Here is a 21504-nt window from a genome sequence, read left to right on the forward strand (position 1 = left end):
AAACAGGCTGCGGAACGAAGGGGCGTTCTGCGCGGACCCTGGCGTAGCTGTGCAATGCTAACAGCTACGACCATGCTGCTCGTGTTGGTGCCATGAAGGATCTGTAACAGCGGGCGTAAAGCTACGGAAAGAAGGACTATGAATGAACGACGGTATCCACCGAGTCAGGCACGGTGGTCACGAGGGTGTGTCGTAGACGAAGGAGCAAGTTCGTGTTGCACAGCAGAGACAAACAGAAGTGGAAATCGAGACAAAGAGATAACACAAGATACGAAGGCGAGGGGCGTGGGGTATAGGGGGTGGATCAGCAGAAAAGCGGCAATCCACACGGAAGAGATTGTTCGCAAAGAGGCGGAACTTCGAAGGCGGTGGTCATACCGACAGTTAACTATTATACTATCGCTGCTTTTGCGGAAGGCGGGAGTGAACCGAGCTGTCGAACGCAATGGAAATAGCGACATTGTCCTTACAATGGTAGTGCTATAATAACAAAAATCAAACAGATGGAATGGAGAAGAAGTGCCAGCTGCGTCTGACCTCTCAAAAGGCAAAGATCCGGTTGTCGTTCTGGGTCAATATAATACAAATGGCGAAAATACATGCTAATAAATAATAGTTGATTAGACAATAAGGCGTTTCGGTGTGTTATGAAAATTTATATCAACTACTAACCACGTAACCACAGATGTACGACTCATGTAATCGCAGTACGAACTATCACAAGTATAGTGAGATAGGCATCAGGTAGAAAGTCGGACAAAACATAACGGAAACTCCCTATTGTATGTACGTACATGTATATGTAGTATCGTGCGGCAGAAGTGGCTTTGCTCACGAATAACGTGCGTCTACGATTGCTCATTTACGTGTATAATTGGCCCGTTTGGATATCGGTAGTCTACGATGAATGCATGATACGAGTTCTTTTTGGCGCTTTGCTTGTTCATTAATTTGTTATTTCTTTTGATAGGACGTATATTCAAATAAACTTGACCCTAAGTTAGGTTGTTTACACGATAGCTAAGTGTGTTATCGCCAAAAGCGTATCAAAGAGAAACAAGCAGGACTCAAAATAGATTATGTAAATTAAGTTGTTTCTCGAAGTCGAAATAGGAAGACATTATGAACTTGAACAATTTTTCAGTAGACGTTTCCATTGCACTCGCGTATGGATCGCTATTGTGGTTAGATAAATTTCATTGCGGATATATCTCTAAGCAGGGTCCTAATCAAGCGAATGATATTATGTCACTCTCGTCATTAAGGACAATTCCCATGTTTGGCTTACGTAGTCCTGTTGATACCATTAGCTCACTTACAACATTTGAATGCAAGAGACACGTAACAGCAAAATGTCGATAGTGTCGTGAGGCGGCAACAATCATCAATTAGAAACCTCCTTACGATTAAGGCAGACGAGTCGTGTGTTTTTTTTTTGATAATCCTAATAATAACTATTTTGTCATTGTGCATCCAATAAGGCTGTACCGATAATACCTAATTTAGTTACAGATAATCGAAGTTATACGGACCGGTAATGGGGAAATTCGTTTGCACCCCTTTAAGTGAGGTGGGCACAAGCCATAAACAGATCTGTAAAATCCTTTAAATCTAAAACATATTGAATCAAGTTACTTATGGGTCTCATCCGAGGTAAATGTCGTGAAGCATCTAGGCATTCAAGCTAACAGCATCTTAATGGCAATGCTAACAAGATAATTTTCTGTGGCAGGCAAACAAACCACTTGTGCAAGTGTGCAGTATTCTGAAGCGGTCATCATTAGGGTCTCGGCCCAAACGTGCCTAAAAGTCCTACAGCTTGCAGAGGTTACTTGGACCTCTGTTATTTAGTTGACTAGAATAGCCCAAACCGCATTCTGGAAGACGGTCTACATGGGTAAAAATAAGGACTTTTATGGATTTCGAAGCATTTAGAGGTTATGGTGGGCGATTATAGAATACTATGTGCTTCTGTTAACCGTGGCAATCAGGTAATAATCGATACACGAGGCCATATATGACCAATAGAGCTAACTAATCACGTTTTGCAGAGCACAAATATATGAGCGACCGAAATTCGTGACGCTTCTAGATATGATCAACTCTAAAAGTAGTTTTTCCTCTAAGACGCGTTTTTTTTTACTCGTTTCTAACGATATGGAAGTACCAATTGAAAACGGAAAGAAAGTTGTACTAAGTGCATCAGTTGGTTATGTAACTTCTACTGGGCACTAGAGAGGAAGCGTGAATATTTAGCACATTGCATCTACTCCCGCTTTTTCCAAGTCGAACGATTAACTTTACGATCACTTATTTGTATAGGTCACAATGTTGATGCTAGCCGGTCTCAGGGTTCTGTCGCCCTTGAAATAATAGTATGCTTAGAAACGCGATACGTTCCAACAGATGATAGTTTCCGTTATGAAGGATCGCAATTCATAGGAATAGAAAAGTAGAGAACATTTATCTTTCACATTTTTCCATATAATTAAGGACGAGTTATGGTATACGCCGTGAAACGAAACGCTGTAGAAACCTTATCGTTTTTTTTTTTTTCCCCCTGTTCTATATATGGACAGCAAATACTAATAAGGAGATAGCAGGGTTCACAAAGCGTGACTCAGATTTCAGTAGAAATAGTCGCATTGTATTTACATGGTAGGAAAATTTATTGCAGCTAATTAGTAGTAGAATAGAAAACTAATTGTATTTGTAATAAAAAAATAAAGGCCCGATAGATTGTTTTAATCAAGCTAATTTATTGTGAAATTTATGCCGACACAGTGGGACCTGTGTGATATTTCATAGGAAATCATCATTGGTCCTAGGGACGGGCGATCGAGTACATCTGGATTGAGGCGTCTCGAGAAGAATAGCCCGTATAACTATTCGAATCGAGCCCAAGTTTCGTGTTGTGCTAATCTGTGTTATGCATTTCTCGAAAACGAATCTTTATACGCAGACGATGTAAAATGTGTAACATAAAGGTTTAGGCGAAAAAAAATCTCGCAGAGCTGCAGGGTTAGGTTTACTGAGGCAGTGTTTCGATGTTTTGGTGGTGTTTCTTTCTGGAAACCTCTCCTTACCTATAATAAGTGGCGCATGATAACAATCCAAGGCTAATCGCTGTGTAACTAGCCAACGATGGCACGGGAACACGTTCCAAGAGTTGTACCCCACTTGATACGTCCGACATTTTGGCGGCTTGTCGTACGGAATTCGTCACAGGCTCATATAAGTACAGGTTCGATAGAACGCTTCGACGGACGGACTCACACCTGCACAATACAGACACAGCGCACTTTTGCTAAAGGTATATGTATTCCGATATTCAAGCAACTTCCAGTCATGGGGGTACGCCGCGCTTATTTAGTTCTTCGAGTTTTTAAAACATTGATTCATCGATTAACGTGCCGTTCGTAGGGTACGTTCAAATGAACGACAATTACACACGGATCTGAGAGTTCGCTGTCGTTTTCATCGATCGAAGCGATGCCAGTCCACTGCTAACTGGGTTATCAACCGCTTTCATTAGGTATCACAGTGAGAATATCCGTTACGGTTTTGGCACGTTTTCACTTCGGTGACGTTCGTCGTCCACCCAGTTGGTCATCCAACTGACCTGAGTAAAGGGGGTGCACAAGTCGCTCCTCGAATAAACCGAACTAAGTAGATTTCGCCGAGATGATGACGATCACTCTTCGTATACTTTAATTAGTGGCGCATTTTTCCCCTCCTGCAGCTATCCCGATTCGAGAGGAAACAGAGTCTGCCGTTCCTACTGGTAACTTTTCTTCGGCACGGACTGAGCAGCAATCTCACAGCATCGATTACCAATACACCTAGCCTATGTTCGTCGTTTATTTCCTTGTCTGTTCGCTTGCTTTATCAGTTTCCTTTCCACACTGTTCATCAATCTGAACGTACTTTTCTATTAACGTTCGGGGAAAGCTATCTGCCGCTTGTCAAAGCGTCAGCAGAGCGTTGCGCGGGCTTACCGTAGCAGATCTCAGTGCAAATCCTGCGTTCCATTGACAACGAAAACTGGCCACTTCTACCATTGCTACAAACTCTTCTACTGATTAACTTGTAGGGTACGCTGCTATTTCGCTACGACTATGTTTGTCGCTTGGCAGCTGAGCGTCGCGCTACCCGTTCGCTTGCGACTCGACGCAACAAGCTCTGGCAACACGCTAATCAACTACCCAACCAGCGATACAAAGCAACGAACAAGAGCTACAGTTGATGCCGCTGCCACCTGTGGCCGAGGGCTGCCATCCCGTACGCTCTCCCCAAAGCTGACTTCGACACTTCGGCTCTGAAACCGGCTTTCGCGTCATTGCACCGGGCGGCTTGTCACAACACTCCAGTCGCTACGAGCGCGGCGGCAATAGTGCTGGCAGCGGCAGCGGGACTAAACGGAAGTGAAGCTATCGCACACAACTTCCCAACGATACGTTAATAACACAGCTGTCGCTCGTTATCATAATAGACGTGGCAAAGCAGCCGTAACAATACGACGACAGTAGTCGTAGAACGTGGCAAGCATGCCCACACCCGATTCGTGACGACGTTTCGCCTCCCGCGAGCGTAACTGTCACCCGTTTCAGTAAGGCTAAACATGAGTCAACGCAGCTGCTACCTGATCGGTTCTAGCCTGTTCTACGTAACTATTACGTACGCATGCACTCATTCACATGGGCAGCGTACACGGCCCGCTGCTCTTTACTGCCATTGTTGATACACGCGATTGCAGCTGATGGCTATTCTAGCTAGCTAAACCGCGACTCTGGTAACGTCGAGGCTATGGAGCAGCAGCCTGACAGCCGAATGTTGCTACTGTGACCATGTGAGTTGTTGATAATACCGCTATTGCTGCTGCTACCGCTACCGCCGCCGCCGCCGCCGCCGCCGCCGCCGCCGCCGCCGCATAGAGCACTTGCATAGTCGGCAGCATTGGCCGCTACGAGCAGCTAGCTCAGAGCGCGAGGCTCCGGAGTCCAGCTCAGGAGCACCAGAGGTCGACTGTCCATCGTTGTTTCTCTGCCGTGGTCAGCGGCGCGATCTTCGACGCTGCGCCAATGACTCGTGCTACAGTAGCATAAGCAGTGGCAGTTTGCGCCTACAATTCCGTGACACAGTCAGGAGGAGCGGTGGCACCCCGAATGGAAACGATTGGCCTTTGGCTGGCTTACTCTTTGACGAAGATTTTGCGGGCCGAGGAAACAACTGCGGCGGGCGACTTTGCTACAACAGTTAGTCCGGGCAAGCTGAGCGACGCTGGTTCCGGTGGCGCTGATCGCCAGTAGCTTATTGTGATCGCGTCCCACCTAGTGGTGATGGCCCAGAGCGAGGGGGATAAACGGCTATTGTTGCCGGTTGTTTCTGTCTAGCAGCCGGTAAACGTGATGGAGAGAACGAACGGCTGAGAGGGGAGGCGAGCTTTTGCCAATCACAATCATTCAACGCGAACATAAAAGGTCCGAGCCGTCGAATGAAACAGATAGAGCAGGTATTGCCAGTGGTAAGGCAACATAACCAACGACTGGCAAGTAATGGGCGCGCAGAAGGCGATCACGAGCGCCATGATCAACTCCGAGCGGAAGGCCCTACCATCTATATGGCGCTGCAGCGGTACGCCGTTTTTGATGGGGGTCGCAATCGTATCAGATCCGAGAAGCGATGCCGCTCGGATTAAGACGACAGAGCAACAGTAAGAGAATCCTTCGCCGTCTCTTCGGTCAGGGGGGAAATAACGGCAGGGCAAACTCACGGGCTCATTGATGAGCGGCGAAAGTGGTAGAAATAATCGAGGAAGTGGTCTGAGATCGAAGCCAGCTGCTTTGGCGGTAGTAAACGAACGTTGTGCGATCGTGAGTGATTGACTACGTAACGAACGACCAATCTTGCTGCCGTCACTAAACCGGTCCATATAGTCGGAGATGAAAAAATTGTTTGGTAATAGAGATAAATTAAAATAAATAATTGCGTTTCTCTCAGGAGTGGTTGAGTAAGGTGGGGGCTGGTTTATTGTCTAAAAATCTAAAATCCGTAATAGTAGATATGAGATTTCGGAATTGAAAAGATACAAATTGCGCAACTAAAATCATCGTTGTTTGTGGAAATCAATAGAGAACTAATAATAACGACAATATGATAATATTTTTATTGTGAAAGCCAGATTTTGCCTGGCTCTACTTTGCAGACCCGCATTGAAAGATGCTGTCAACAACGATTCTAAAGTCGTAGTTAATTTTGAACTCCACAACAATGGCCTGCGTATAGAAGGACATTCAAATGAGCCTGAAACTGCAGCTGAGAATTTTTGCTCTGTAGAAACCACCGCGTGACGAACCTTAATTCATCGATTCAGTGCTCTAAATTGAAGTTGTTTGTTGGTGCTGTCTTCGTAAGATCCTGTTCTTGGATTTTTCGACACGTAAATTAACAGCGGCTCACTGGAACAGAACGCAAAGTTTCTTTTGATCTTTTTTTATTGACAATAAGTATCATCTAATATTCAATGTTTTGTCCTACACTGCATCGGATATAAGAAAAGGTTGGCCTCAATGTTTAAATAACAGTTTCCGACATCCGAAGTTTTCTGCTGATTACTTGCTTGCCTCGTTCGGAATTATGCCACTGAAACTATGATCGTAGCTTCCTACTCTTGTGAACTTACATCGGGATCATGTCCCGAAAAACAGCCTGGTCTATTCAGAATGACTCTTTCGTAACAAATGGCTTCGTCTGATTATGTCTAGAGCTGTTGCCATTGGACTAACATGTTCGCCTATATATCAAACACTCTAAAATTTTATAATTCCATACTGTACTTCGAATATACAGGAACTTGTACAGCTTCGAATTTTTCGATGCGCCTATTGGCTGTGACTTGGCACTTCGTATATACAGTGACTCAATGCGTTCCTATTTCTATTAATGTGTGCTATAGAGCTATACGAATTCGTTTTAGAAAATTAAGGGGCCATGGTGCTGCCGATAGATAAATAACGATGACACTAGTCATTAGTTGTCTGATTTTTATAAATAGTTTAACAGAAGTAATTAATTATGATAATGTTAAAATATGCTTTGAAAAAAATAAACCAGTACTAGTAAAACCCCAGTATTTTTGGAAATGTCTGGATCTTGAACTTACAGCCCTTAAATATAATTTTAGGGGATACAAGTTCTTCTAATCTTTAATTTGATAGTAGTCAAGTGTTATATGCCACATGAAGAATTCTGGCTGCTTTCTTTGGATTCAGTTTCCAAAAATGGGTTTGCTGGTCGCAAAAAGAAGTCTATCTTCGACAGATCTTTATCAGATATAAAGATAAGCCACCAAACCGACCTAAGTACATATGAGCGCATACGACGAAAAGTCTAAATGAAATTAAACTCAACGCTGGCTTACTGAGAAGAAGCATTCTCGGCTTGAATAGTGCGTTCCGCTCAATTTTTCTAGTTTGGATAGCTGAGGACATTTTTGAAGGAACGTAACTGTTAGATTGATCTGGAAGATGTAAGCATATACTGCTCTCTTACATACATATTTTTATATATTCTTCTCATACACAACACCGAAATCTTGAACTATTCCGATACTTTTTTCATATAGGCAGGATAGTCAGTCTAGTCAGAGTTTTTTTTTTTTTCCCACAAAACTGGGCTTGTCGGTACGCAGTTCGCGGGAAATCACTTGCCAGCTAAACGTCTTCCGAAAAAGCCTTCAACTCGACTTTGAGTTTGCGCTTTTCAAAAACAAAACGACGAAAATCTCACATTTTACCTTTTTGAAACAGGAGACCTGTTCAGGCAGTTCTGAGTCTTCCGGCTGGAAGTGGTGATCCGAAGCTCCTTCAAGTATCTGTTTTCGGCCCTGTCTCGCGCAGCGGTGCTGATTAAGGCTTCAAACCACCTCGTCTATCCGCAGCATTGCACCTATGGCCGCACCGAAAGGAAAAAGGCAATGCAGATAGTTTTAAGCCTTAACAGACAAGAACGAATACTATCGCCCTCCTCATCCGAGCCATAATCTGGCTATGAGTGTATGAAATTACTCAGTCCGCTTTTGTCGTCTGTTACGCAGACATTTGAGCGAATCGGCGGGCAACGTCGTGCCTCCCACATTCATAACATACATCATACCTGTGCGTTCGATGTGCCTAGCGGAAACAATTGTATCACGACGTACTAATGCTTGTCATATAGCTAAGCTGAGATCTCCAGAGCCAGGTCGTAGCTGAAGAGTGAAAATATGTTAGATGCGCAGGCCTGTCAGGTTTTACAGCTTAGGCTTTTATAGCTTAAGAAGAAAGACAGAATACGCTAGCGACCTTCTTCTTGCTTTTCAGTTTGCAGCTGGCCAGACATAGCCTGCGTCGATACCAGCAGCAACGCTAAATCTGAAGGTGATCGTCCATTGAGACAAATTTTCACAAAATGGCCAACGAAGTCCGCTCTCACGCATCACGCTCTATCCAGTTCGTATCGCTCAATGGCTTGCAGCCCCGCGAGTCGCTGAATTTGCCTATGTAGTCGCGGTTTACGACGTGTGCTGACTTCAACTCATACCTCCTCTAAACCTTCAAGTGAGCTTTTTATACTATTAGATTTGATTAATGTACTCAAGAAAATATAGTACTAAATAATATAATGGTTAATAATATAATAAATAATGGTTGTAATAGAGATGAAGGAGCTTTTAGCTCTCGAGGATTTCGAGTGTTTTAGTCTCCTGCCTGCTTGAGATCCAGAGTCAAGAGCAGTGTTTTGGTAATTACTATCCGCGTACAGCGGAATATCGTGACGAAAGTAATTCGGTGTCTTAATGTCATCGAGTGATCGTTTTTTTTTCTTAAATGATGGACTGTGCAGAACGATACTCAACTATTGATATACGATTTAGATATTGAATTGTTGCCCATACGCTTTCATGCACTGAGAATTAATCTCTAACCAATTCCGAGAAACTAGCAAAGCGTTAAGTCGTAACTATTGTACGTAAAATACGTAACTTGGACATTACGTTTTAAGATATACTAGCGCCTTACTCAAACTGATGGTTAGATACAGCCAGCTATATTCTGGGATCCAGTAGGTATTTTATCAATTGTATATTCCAACATCAGATTTAATGTTAGTGACGATAGCTTTCATAGATTGTACGTGTTGAGAATGAGTTGTCTGATGTACTGTCGTAGACGGCTGATTATGCATAGTTGCTTGTGGGGTAATCTTTGCAAAATGGCTGATTGTAGTAGATCTGTTGCAGGGTAGGCACAGCCAATGCTAGGTGAACTACGTAATCATACATACGAGACGTCGTTGTTTCACAGCTTTGTAGCCTCCTATCTAAGGGACCTATATCATTTCGTTCGCTGACCGTATAAGGTGCGTCGTCGTACAGAGCAACGAGCTTCGTAATATTATCAGCATACACAGACACGACGGATCGATATGGAAGCTGCGTGCCTGCATAGATGATACCGAAATCGGTCGATAGGCACCTGGCAAAAGCTCGACCATTTATTGGAACGAATATACGATCTGCTTTGAGCTCTGAAGTGACTTTGCATAAATCTGCTAAATATGCAGTTATGTGCCTACTTGAATCTCTTCCAGGTTTTGAATGGCCGTTTAAAGCAGGAGTCTGTTCTAGCTTTCTTTCACAGAAGGACTGGACAGTTAACGTTAAGGGTCCTACGAAATCCGGAATCCGGAGCAGTAAGTTCGGATGGTGATAATCACAAGTACTTGAAACCGATAGAGAACACGCACACTTTCCTTTTTTTTTCTTAAGTATCCTTCGTGTATATTTTCAGTGAAGTTCTACTAATATAATGGTTCACATTGTTATTTATTAGAGGCTATACATTCGACAGAATTTGATGGTTCTATCAGCTGTGAGATATCAGTCAGTACAGCAGACAAAAAGAACTTTTGCAACAAAGTGTTGCGATACGCAAAAAAAAACTATTTTACATGTCTTTTTACTTTTTTTTTTACTACTGAACTTTACTTACCTACCTACTTCAACCGGCTGGTGATATTAGGCTATAACAGTATTGAGCTGAAGTAATTTATCACCATGTTAACACTCCCGCATATCAATTAATTAGCCTAGTTAACCTCATCGTTATCGCACTTATGAAAGTGATGAAGAATTAGGCGAGAATATTCCATTGGATCTTATCGGCCTGTAACTCAGACCCACTTACCAGTCCTGGGTTGGGGCATCCTGTCAGACGTTGGTTGTCCGTGCATTCACTGGTAGATTTAACTCTCCTACGAGCACTTCCCCACCGATCAGCTCATATCGGGCATCTGATCAGTACTATTATCAGGAATTCCTCAATTTACAAATGTTCCGTTTACTTCTTTGCTATAATACGGTGACGGATTTGTCGTCGACCAATCAAATATGGCCATACTGGACCTGTGTGACATTGTTTATAAAATTAAGTTCCCTGCGCTTCAAAGATGCGATTTTAGTCTTTTGGAAGCCTAACCACTGAACTCGTCGAACGCGGACCGCTACTAAAGTTTAAGAAACCTAATCTTACCCGACACAAATGACGCGTTTAACATTTACAACAAGGATTAAAAAACGTTCAATGGTTTCAAAACTGAACTCATCCTGCCCGCTAAAACGTCCGGGCTGGCTGAGCGTCAGTACCCTCACGCGAAATTAAATCGCACTTTTCGTTACGTGACTGTCGCCATTTTGACGCTGCATGCAGCGGTCGTTTTTACCGCGAGTATTTTCGACCCGCAAAAGGATCCAAAACAGAAAGCGTGACTTCATCCTTAAAGCAAACCGCGGATCCACTCAGAGAATAGAAGCTACATTTAAAGAAAGTGGCAGTCGACAGTTGAGTTGGGGCAACGACACTTCCACTGGAACTGTGATACAATCCCAGACGAACATGAAGACAAAGAGACCTCTAAAAAGGAGGTGTTCACCTTCTATGTTGACGCCCTTCTGTACTTTGACAACCGTCAACTTCACTACTTTTACGTGGGTGATTTGCAGACCGAACGCGCCGAGAGCGTCCCAATGACAGTTGGAGTCGCTGGCGGAACTTTCGCTGAGCACGGCGAAATTTTGTTCTGTACAGGTGCAATAAGAAAAATACAAATGAATCTACAGGATTCCCTTAGAAGCGCACGTTTACTGATAATAGCACTCAGTTACGCTGGACACCTATCGCTGAAGATACGAAGAGCTGTAGAAATGGTAACGAAGGTGTGCCCGACATGAAACTTCAAGATTATAGTGTACAGGAACTACGCGAACCGATGGTGATAACCGAGGAAAAAATTCGTCCCAAAATCCTCTATCATGGAACGAAACACTATTAACGTTCGTGCATATCCTATACTATATCACTGTCTAGTAAAATTGCAAACAGTCGAAGATCTTCGAAAACAGTAGTTGATATACTAGTTATACAGTATTAACCCTTGTCCATTAATAACCCATTATTAACTTATATTCAGTGTAATAGGGTAAAGATATGATAATTGTTCGATATTATTAACCAGGTAATTCCGATCGTACCATGGAACGAGTGCGTCTTCGGTAGTTCGATTTTGTGCTAACAATGAGACTGTTGCTCCTAGGCGATATCAGTGTTCTGTCGTCATCATATTCACTACGCGTTCGTACGACTAGAATTTTTCAGTTTGCGGAGGGGTTTGCTTGCGGGAAAAGAGCTTGCGTCGCAGATGGAGTTCGTTACGGGGCTGCGCGTGGCCAACTTTGTTCCCTTATAACTTAGGCCATGGATGCTGTGCTCGTCCTTCTAGCTCCGCCATCTATTCCACTAGGCTTCGTCAGTAACACTTCTCCACTTTATCGTTCCCTTTCTAAAGTTTGTTCCGCTTTTCCCAGTACTGAATTTTTCTTTCGATTTCGAGCCCTTTTGGCTATGCTTCGGGGCGTTTCTTATTCGTGTTCTTCTGTGCAAGTAGTGTTTCATCCCTAACGAGAGCTAAACTGTGTTTCCACCCATATTTGCTCCTGTTAATATGCCGTTACAATTGAGAAAGTTCTGTCTGCACCCATACCATCGTTGTATCTCAACTTATCTTCACAACTAAACAAACTTAATTCTAACATAATCTAATTGCGAAATAACTGTGTCTAGGGCTCGTTTGCTATTCTAGTTTTTTTGCTTTTATAATATATATATAATTTGTTTGCTTCGCATGTCATAGGGAACGGAAGTTTTACTTGGTCGGTCTTAAATTTAAACAACATTTACAGATTTACACTTACGTCATATTTAATATTCCTATTAAGCGTTGCTTTTGCGCCTAGTGCTATCAAATCTATGTGTGACAGTCGTATCACCCTGATGATTACACGCAATTTTAACAATGGATACCCGATACATTAACAAGAAAAAAAGTCGTCGTCTTTCTTATTTCAGTCGAAATACATATAGTTGCGGTTACCTGTTTTAAGGCGCGGCGGTCGAAGGACAGCAGCCCCACTGACAGACAGTTAATTAATTTCAAAATTCTAATCAAGATCGGATGTATTTCATATGAATATGCGTAACGGGAATGAAAGGGTTGTATTTGGGAGAAGCATTGGTACAATCATTTCGATACTAGCAGCATCCTTCTACTATCCCCGTTCGAATCTAGCTATTGTTCTCTGCCCTAGACGCGCCTAACTTGAAGTATAAGTTCATATGATCTTTGCAATTCTCGCCTCGTTTACATTTGATCCTTGTAACGATCAAAGCTCTGAATAGATTAAATAGCTAAAAGCACATTTACATTGTTTGTCAACGTATGTTGGGTCAAAAATCTACTCCGTGCCCAGTTTGTCAATCTAATTGGGTCTCTGTTACGAGGACACTGATGCAACGCAGCAGTAGTACAATATTACTAGCACTTTTTAGAGAAGTGCTCTTGTAGTGACTTTAAAGTCTCGGTACGAAGTGTACCGTAGAGTTAACCCCCGGAGTGGAGCTATCCTAAAGAAGCGCTTGTGTATCACAATAGAAGTTGTATGGGATGGAGTATATTTTATGTTTGTACGAATATTTACACATGTTTAGGCTAAGTGGAGTAAATTGATCGCTCAGTAATATGCTGCACTTTCGTGTCCCTGCTGTATCGGTAGTTTTGGTCGTTTTGTTTACATATTGTCCCTAATACAAGAGTTAAACCGTTGAGCTTAAAAGCAAAGAGTACATTTGTTGTTGTAACTGAAGTTATTTATGTTGTAAGTTGGCCACGTACAGACCTATTCGTTGAGCTTCATCCATGCGTAATCTTAGTACAGCTTATTCTCCTGCACCGCACTTAGAATAGCGTATGAACTAATGGACTCTCAAAGAAGATGTTCTTGCTTCCAAACGCTAACTGGACCCGCCTAGTGATTCTTCATCAAGCACCCACGTTGACCTTAATGACAATGTCAATGTAACGTATACATTAAACTGTCGTAGACATAACGTTTTTTTCACTTATATAAGCTCGCTAGGGACATTTGATGAATATTTGTTATACACAATTGATGTTTTACGGAAGCAGAGGCTAGGCAGGGCTAGCTTGGTGCTCAGGTAGAGACGGTGAGCCAGGAAAGCCGTTTCTATACTAGATCCTGCGATACACTGAGCCATAACAGGAACGAGAGATTTTCGGAGCGAGCGAGCTTTACAAGTCGAATTGCTGAACCGATTAAATAAGACGGCTGACATGGTATTCTCTCATATACCACAGCAAGACATATTAACGAGCATGAAAGAAGCAGAAAACCAAATTACAGTTATTCAAGTGTCTCCTTGTAAGTTGATTTTAACTGCGTTAAATCTACGCAGCAGCCATTAGGTCAAGGAAATGAACTGGACGTTTGGGTTCCTCGAAGTGCGTTTGTCAGCCGCTACAAGTCTCAACAAATGACGTGTGGTCTGGAATAGGCTGCCTCCCATATGTTTAAGTTAATATATTACTTTAATTATTTACTTAATCATAGTAACGTTGATAATGTATTATTACTATCAAAGGCTTTAATATTGTTTTAATATACGACACGCGGTCAATCGTTGCTATGTTAACCCGACAGTTCTTCTTCCGCCACACGCATACACTCATGGTTGTTGACATATCCATATATATATATAAAAAGTTTTCCTCCGTCAGTTTAAAAATGTGAGCTGATCGGCCATTGATCCAGGCGTACAGCACTCAAAGCTGCACTGCCTGACGGTGGACCATAACCCGTGAGCAACCTGCTGATATTGGCCATTTCTGCCTATGCCGCAGACTGAAAGGCCTCGCCAGCCCAACCGGTCACAACGATCCACAGTGGCATCTGCAACGATATGGCTGCTTGGAACGAACTCACATTTTACGCTGCCTAGGACTCGCTTCATTCGTCCTGTCGGCCGCAGTAGCCTTTGCAGGACTCGTCTTTATGAAGACCTGCGGCTAAAAGATGACAAGGAATCATCACTGTGAATTACTATCAAAGAGTACTCCAACAATGACGAACGCGATGCAAGTATTTGAGTAAGTTGCGGTTAATAACAGAGTTGCTCATGAAGAAGAAACCTGTGATGACGACAAAGAACATCACGAAAATGAATCGTCTATCATTCAACTGCTCACATTTGACAATGACCCGCTTCTACAGTCGACGCACATGCCACCGAGCCAGTTTTACGGAAATATCTACAAAGCAAAGCTCGCTGGGGAAGTTCCAATGACAACGAGTGTTTTTGTTGACGCGTAGGAGGACAGACACTTTGTACGGGTGCCCCTTTGATAAAAAATAACAAAGTAAAGAAATCAGAGTTCTGGGAATGTGGCCGGGGACGGGAATATTTTCAAAGGCGCAGTGCTAAATCATAATAATGCGTGCTTGTAACGCTGGACCCTCAAACTTGACGATATGGAAAGCTGTCAGAACTGGAAGGAAGCTCCAAAATGTCCATACTTACTTTTTTAGCGGAAATATACATCTTTTAAGTTAAAAACATTGAAAGTCGCATTTGAATCACAACGTAGATACGACCTTTCGCTAAACGTCGGGTACTCGAATAGCACGTTTTTGTTTAGCTGGGAAAAATTTACCTCTCATACCCTTATTCAATAGATCTTTATTTTCCATATAGCATTATAAACATCGTAGGGGGAATATTTAATAAGCAATTATAGATTTTTTTTTATGCCTCAGTTTGAGAAAGAGCTTTTTTCTAATGAGTGTCTACACCAGTCCGTTAAAAGGGTTTGCCAAAATAGGCACGCAGGGTGATTGTCTCAAGTCTCGTTGGATAATCATTGGAAAATATGTGTTGTGCGGGTTGCTTCTAACTTTGCTCTAGTGTACCGACCCAATGGGCCCAGCTAATTATCGTGCTAGCTTGTCGGACATTTGGTATACATACGTTTGTACTGTATTCGGTAAACACGGGTGACTGGAGCGTAATAAAAAAGTTTTTATCGTTTCAGCTTTTTCGTGTGCACGACGATTAATCCTCTAAAAGGAACTCACTGTGTCCTAAGACAGACGCACTATCCCATACGTTTTGCAGCTAACATACAAAGTCTATTGGACATGAGTGTTTACATTGATTTCTCACGTAACATGAATTCTTTGATTTTGGGTCCACCCTACGGCCCTTTTCTATCTCTCAGCTAATTTCTAGGTGCGTTCAATTAAATAGCTCGACTGAAACGGGTTTTAGATCACTCATTGTAAAACACATTGGTGCCACGGTCTGCGTTCATCGGTAACTGTTCGATGCCAGATTAGGAGACTATGGTGATCGAAAAAGTGCGAAAGGGAACTTCAACAATTTTTGCCATAGGTAATCTAGCATTGTCGTTGAGGAGGATGGCTTTATCTGGTTCGCTTTTTTTTTTTTTTTTTTTTTTTTGAAAGTTTCATCACACGCACTTCATGCATCTTTGGATGGGAAGCTGGCTTAATCCTGGCATACCTCTTGGAACTTAGCATGGCTTTTTATAACATTTTGTCAACGTAAAGGCACGATTTCGCGTTACTCGTCACAGTTCTTTATAGAAATCTGTCATTGTCGCTCAAAGCTAGACCAGATATAGAAAGATAACAAAGAAGCATTTTTCTCTCTGATATCACTGGGTTTATTGGGCCTCCAAACGGCCAGCAAACCCATAGGCCAGAAATATTTGTTGACAGTTACATGACTATAGCAAATTTCTTGGCCAATTCATAAACTGCTTTGGTTTACGTGCCGTTTCCCCTTAAATAGATGTTCAGCCAGTACAATCGAGAAAAGGTGCATCTGCTGGTTTCAAAATTTTGTTATTGAACTTTGAACATCACCTTCAAGCGATTCTTTCTAGCCAAAAGTTTGTACCGTAGTCTGCATATATACCTCGGGCTGGTACGATCACTTTTCGCTCCTGCAAAAAGACAGAAGTGTATTTTTTCAACAGGAACAACCTTGCTAGATCTACCGGAACATGCCATAAATTCTGTTGTTTACACAATTAGGTTGTAAGGGGCTTATACAGCAGAGAAAACACTATTTACTATACTAAAGCAGAGAAAACGATTGCCACTATTCATCTCACAGTTTCATAATTCAATGGCCATTAGATGACTTATGTAGAAAATAGGCGTGTAAAATGTTGTTTGTCAAGACGAATATATCACGTCAAGATGGTGAATTACCTATCCTCTGGAGGGGGACTCTGCCTTTCTATACCATTTTGCGTTTCGTCGTCCATTCTTGCACTGCCCCGTAGTTTGACCTTGGCTTCAACTGTGAGCCTATATATTTCTTAGTTGAAAACGTAGCTTTCTTTCCCCGCGTAGGTTTACACCTCAGAGCAACTTTTCCAATAGTATATATCTATAATTAGACCTAATGAATATTATCGTGCTGTCGACTACAATAGTCCATTACGCTTGTTTTTCAACCATTGTTGGTATATACAATGCTACCTACCGTTGGCGACTAAAAGATTTGTACTCACAATTAGGAACACGCTTTGATACTTTAACTATAGCATGTTGTTCGTTGTATACTTACATTTATATAGTTTCAGTAGTAAATTCACCATCTTGTTGGCGGCGTATTTAGAGGAAGCTCGTTAGGGCAGCTCTCTTACAGCTATTCCGTTTAAGGCGTTTGCTTGCGGGGTACTAAATTGTTTTCCAGTAAACCGCGTACCGTTGTAAGTAATGATGATGAAGATTGTTATTATCGTTGCGTAAGTGTATGTATTTGCGTGCTTTTCTAGCGATACGTTATCTCGTTTGGGCTCCGTCCCTCCCGCATCGAAACGCCTGGAAAACACTGACAGCTAACATAAAGACTCCGCAGATGAATCTGACACTCACTCAGCGTGTTACAGTCAAAGGTAACTTGTAGAGAACTTGTGGTGTACCAAAAAGCAACAGAAAGCAAACGTCCGGCAATGAGGCAGATCTTGTGATGTATATCGGTAATTTCATAGCAGCTTCTGGCTGACAAATTCCAGCTGTGGGTAAATTATTATTGATATAACGGCGTTCAGTTTTATAACTAGTTCAATATCAAAAAAACACTGGTATGAAGCAGTGGTGTGGATTCGATGTCTGCGTGTGTAACAATGAATAGTTAGTTATCTAGCCCTTTTATGATAACAAAAATGTCACCTTACCTATATAACTGAATCTCCTATAGTCTGATTGTGTCGATGAACCTTTGGCGAAGATAAACCATCCAGGCAAAAATGACAAAAACAGAAGGAACTCAGCGTTGAAGTCAGACTTTTAATCACAGTGCACAAGATTCTATCTTCAAGATCTATGCAAAATACTAAAATTGTTGAAAAAGTTTCCGCTTTCTATTCTAATGTATGTCATGAAATTTCATTATCCTATTTAGTAATATAACCATTATTATAACTATGATCCATCTGTTAATTAAATGATTTCCTAATAAAGTCCATAGTGTGATATTAATAATTAACATGTCCAAAAAAACAAGATTAGCCTTTTTGTGTGAGCAAAGAAAGAAGAAAGTCCTTCATCTTTCAATATATGACGAGTTACGTTATCCAGTTTGATTACTTGAATAAATACAAATATTAGTTCGTCTGTCTCTTCTTTTAGTTTGATTTGTTTCAGATCTTGACCTTTCACGCTTTTTTTGATTGGGTTAGGAAACATCTCATGAACACAGTGCAGCTAGCGCTTTCTACTTGATAACATATTGACTATTTACTATCTGCCCAATCAGGCAACGTCCCAAGGCAAGACAACTTCTGCGACCCACGATGAGTTCTTGGGAGTGCCCAACTGCCATTCCGATTCCGCCAGTTTTAGCCACGAACAGACCCAGCCAGGGAGAAATCCATCAAAATTTCGTATTTTGCACCTACCGATATAAGCCACTTTTATAATGAAGGCATTAAGTGTAAACATCTGTCGACGGTTCTAGCTGCCTGTGGCAATTATAATGCAGCGGCAGTCGTGGCAAGGTTTTCATGACCGTTGTGCCAACAGCACCGACTCGAAGAATAAATCGTCTAGGCAGGTTAGCCTAACGAGCGACATCGACGCGCAAAATAACCAATTAGGACAAAAGCTGCTCGCTGGGAACGTCAATGAAACGATGCCTACACAAGGCAGCGACGAGAACGCTAACGTTAATAATTAGATAATAATAAGAATAAGGTCCGATTGGAAGCGAACCGTATTGGCCCCAAAAGACGGAGTTTTCTCGTTTGACGTTGGATCTTTGTTCGGCTGTGAAGGGGAACAACTCGTCGCGGGCGTATCGATTACGGCCGATATATATGTGGACTTCAATACGGCTGCACACTGGAGATAAAGGCATTGCTATTCTAAAACACAACAATAGCGTGCGACCTATTCTCTTCAGCAGGTGCGAAGCTGCCAAAGTCCAAGGAAATGGCAAAGAGCTTCGCACGTGCTTTCCTCCAGAGTAAGTAATTTCTATTTGATAGGAGCCATTCATACAGACTAAATTTGTTACAGGTTTAGAAGCGTTTAGGATGTGGCTGCTTCTGTCCAAGCTCTGTTTTCTCCAGGCTGCCTCGCTAGCTCGAGCACTAGTCGTGGGAGTTCTTTTTTGCGGATATTCAGATTCGAGGCCGCGACAGCCTGGCTGGTACCCCAGTTATCACCAAGGTAGCTATTTTAGGAGATTTGTGCGAGTGCATTTGGGTTGTCTGGACCACTTCGAAAAGTCCAACAGTTGACTTTTTTTCAAAAAAGTAACAGTTAGCAGATTTGAACTAGCAGGTTCTGAGTTCAATATATAGAGACTGCTGGGATGAGTGAGTAATGTCCACACGTGTGATACACATACACATTTCAAAATGTATTTTCCTCTTCTATGAGCATGTGTTCAGCCCACATTTGAGGTGCTCCCAGTGCGGCCCAGATTATTAATACTACGCACATTCAAACTATATATATATAATATATATAATATAATATAAACGCGTATTCGCTCGCTCAGCAAATCCATTGGTAACAATTATCCCTGTTACACCCTGCTTGTCAGAAAGATATCGATTTATTGATCCCTGCTTTGCAATAAAATAAATACTTGTGTAAACAAGCTTAATTTAGTGTTACAGCCAATAGAGGTCAATATGAACTTTCCAGAACTGCAAGACAATTTCCTTATTCTTAAGACCTTTACTTTCTATTTCGAACGGCATGTTCGAAATCGGTTTCTCTGAAAACACTAGTGCGATATAAATATTTTATTAATTAAATAACAAACTAACTAGTCCTTGCTTATGGGATTGTATTCTGGCTTACTTTGCTTCGCTGATTAGAATTGCAGATAAAAAAATGTTATCGCTGGTTTTGGAGTAAACAGCCATTTTTATTGCAGATTTCAGTGTAGAAGCAGCCAACCGATCTGGCGCAACTTCAAAAAGATATCAACGAAGAACAACAAAATATATTTATAAATTTTGGTGTGTTACATTAAATTTGCAGTCAATAAAATGGCCTCTCTAAGCTTTTTTATTGCAGTTATTTTTTGACCTAGTTCTTAGCGACTTCCTTGCATAGATCTGATCTTGTTCCTAGACAGGCGGCATGGACATTCTCCTTAAGTTTGTACACTTTCCATATCCATATATCCACAAACAGCACATCTTGTTTTTCACCCCCCCCCCCCCCACCATAAAAAAGGTAGAGCGTTAGAATTATGGTACATGATCAGACGGCTAGTCGACGCCCTCTTGCCTGGAAATCAGCTATTTACTGAAGTAATTCCTTAATAAGGGAATTAAGTTATCCTTCATATGGAGGGGCAAAGTATCCGGTTAAATCCAATATGTCATACAAGATTTAGGAACACAAAAAAGCTTTAGATTATCTCATAGTAGCGACCAGAATTTACGGGTAAAAGAAAACCAGTGATGCCTTCGACCCACGTACCACACCAGGCAATGTTTTTTCTTATTAAGATGTAACTATTATTCGTGAATAGCCCGGAAATTCTTGATCCCCCATAAAAAGCATTTTTGCTTATTCTCTCCACGTAAAAATATGCCTCATCTCTGACCGAAATTTTTGTGGGGAGGAAAGCCAGAAAGTAGCCAAAAATTGATTGAAGCAAATAACTGCCCTGAAGAAAGTCAAGGGGCCCTATGTAACTGATGTTGTAGTTAAGTAAAATTTTGAACATATAAAGTAACAAAAAAAGAGGTATGTAAGTTTATTCAGTTATTTTTTGTTGGCGTCATTTTGAATTTGCTTTTAGCCAGAGGGATATTCGTGTACCAAACTAATCGATAAAGATTCCATACGGTCTTATGTAGCCATGCTAAGCTTTAACAATTAGATAGACCCCAGTATTTGATTAGTGATGTTTAACATCATTGAACGGAATCACTGAAAATATAAATAAAAAAAAAAATGGGTCGACCCATCTGCCAACTTCGCTAAATAAAATAAATATTGATCTCCAGAAAGCCAGGGCTGGCTCTCTCATGAAATTTTTGAATGACAAAAGACTACTGCAGCGTAAATTACAAGCATAATCCTTCCCTTAGGATAGGTTTCGATGCGCTTGCGTAAAAAGCTAGCAACATATATAGACACGTATGAATATCGATTTTTTCTCCAACAAACAGTCTGAACCTTGGCCACTCTATACTAAGCACCGCTGGAAGATACCTTTCAAGTAGAAAGTCAGGCCTCTCTCGAGTGACATTAAAGCCAGAATTGTAGGTAAACTCACTCCAGGCTTCCTGAAATCAAATTTTGGGGTAGATTTGGCTGTCGGTTTATGAGAATAATCTATGAAATTTAACTTATCCACTTTTAGCTGCCGATTGTCAAAAACTACATATATACTGGTGGACGGTACATTATCTTAATATCGGAAAGTATTTTTAACATTTGAAATAATTTTTAACGTTGCATGTGTTTAAAAAAAAAATACTTATCTAAGACATTTGCTAGGTGTCCTAAATCTGTTACCAGGGGGCAACGAGCAACACGATGATATC

General features: G+C 41.6%; 1 long non-coding RNA gene across 2 annotated transcripts; it reads left to right on the plus strand.

The window, feature by feature from the left end:
- The first annotated feature begins 7445 nt into the window (after positions 1 to 7445).
- LOC111270344 (uncharacterized) lies at positions 7446 to 20007 on the plus strand. Of its 2 annotated transcripts, none has more exons than XR_002686259.2 (3): positions 7446 to 8597; positions 18243 to 18950; positions 19875 to 20007. It is a non-coding gene; the product is annotated as an uncharacterized LOC111270344 (long non-coding RNA). The 2 variants fall into 2 exon arrangements; XR_002686260.2 differs by lacking the exon at positions 7446 to 8597 and adding an exon at positions 17373 to 17463.
- The last annotated feature ends 1497 nt before the right edge of the window (positions 20008 to 21504 follow it).

Source organism: Varroa jacobsoni, unplaced genomic scaffold (assembly GCF_002532875.2).
Source record: "Varroa jacobsoni isolate VJ856 unplaced genomic scaffold, vjacob_1.0 scaffold_1465, whole genome shotgun sequence".
NCBI classification, from domain to species: Eukaryota; Metazoa; Arthropoda; class Arachnida; order Mesostigmata; family Varroidae; genus Varroa; species Varroa jacobsoni.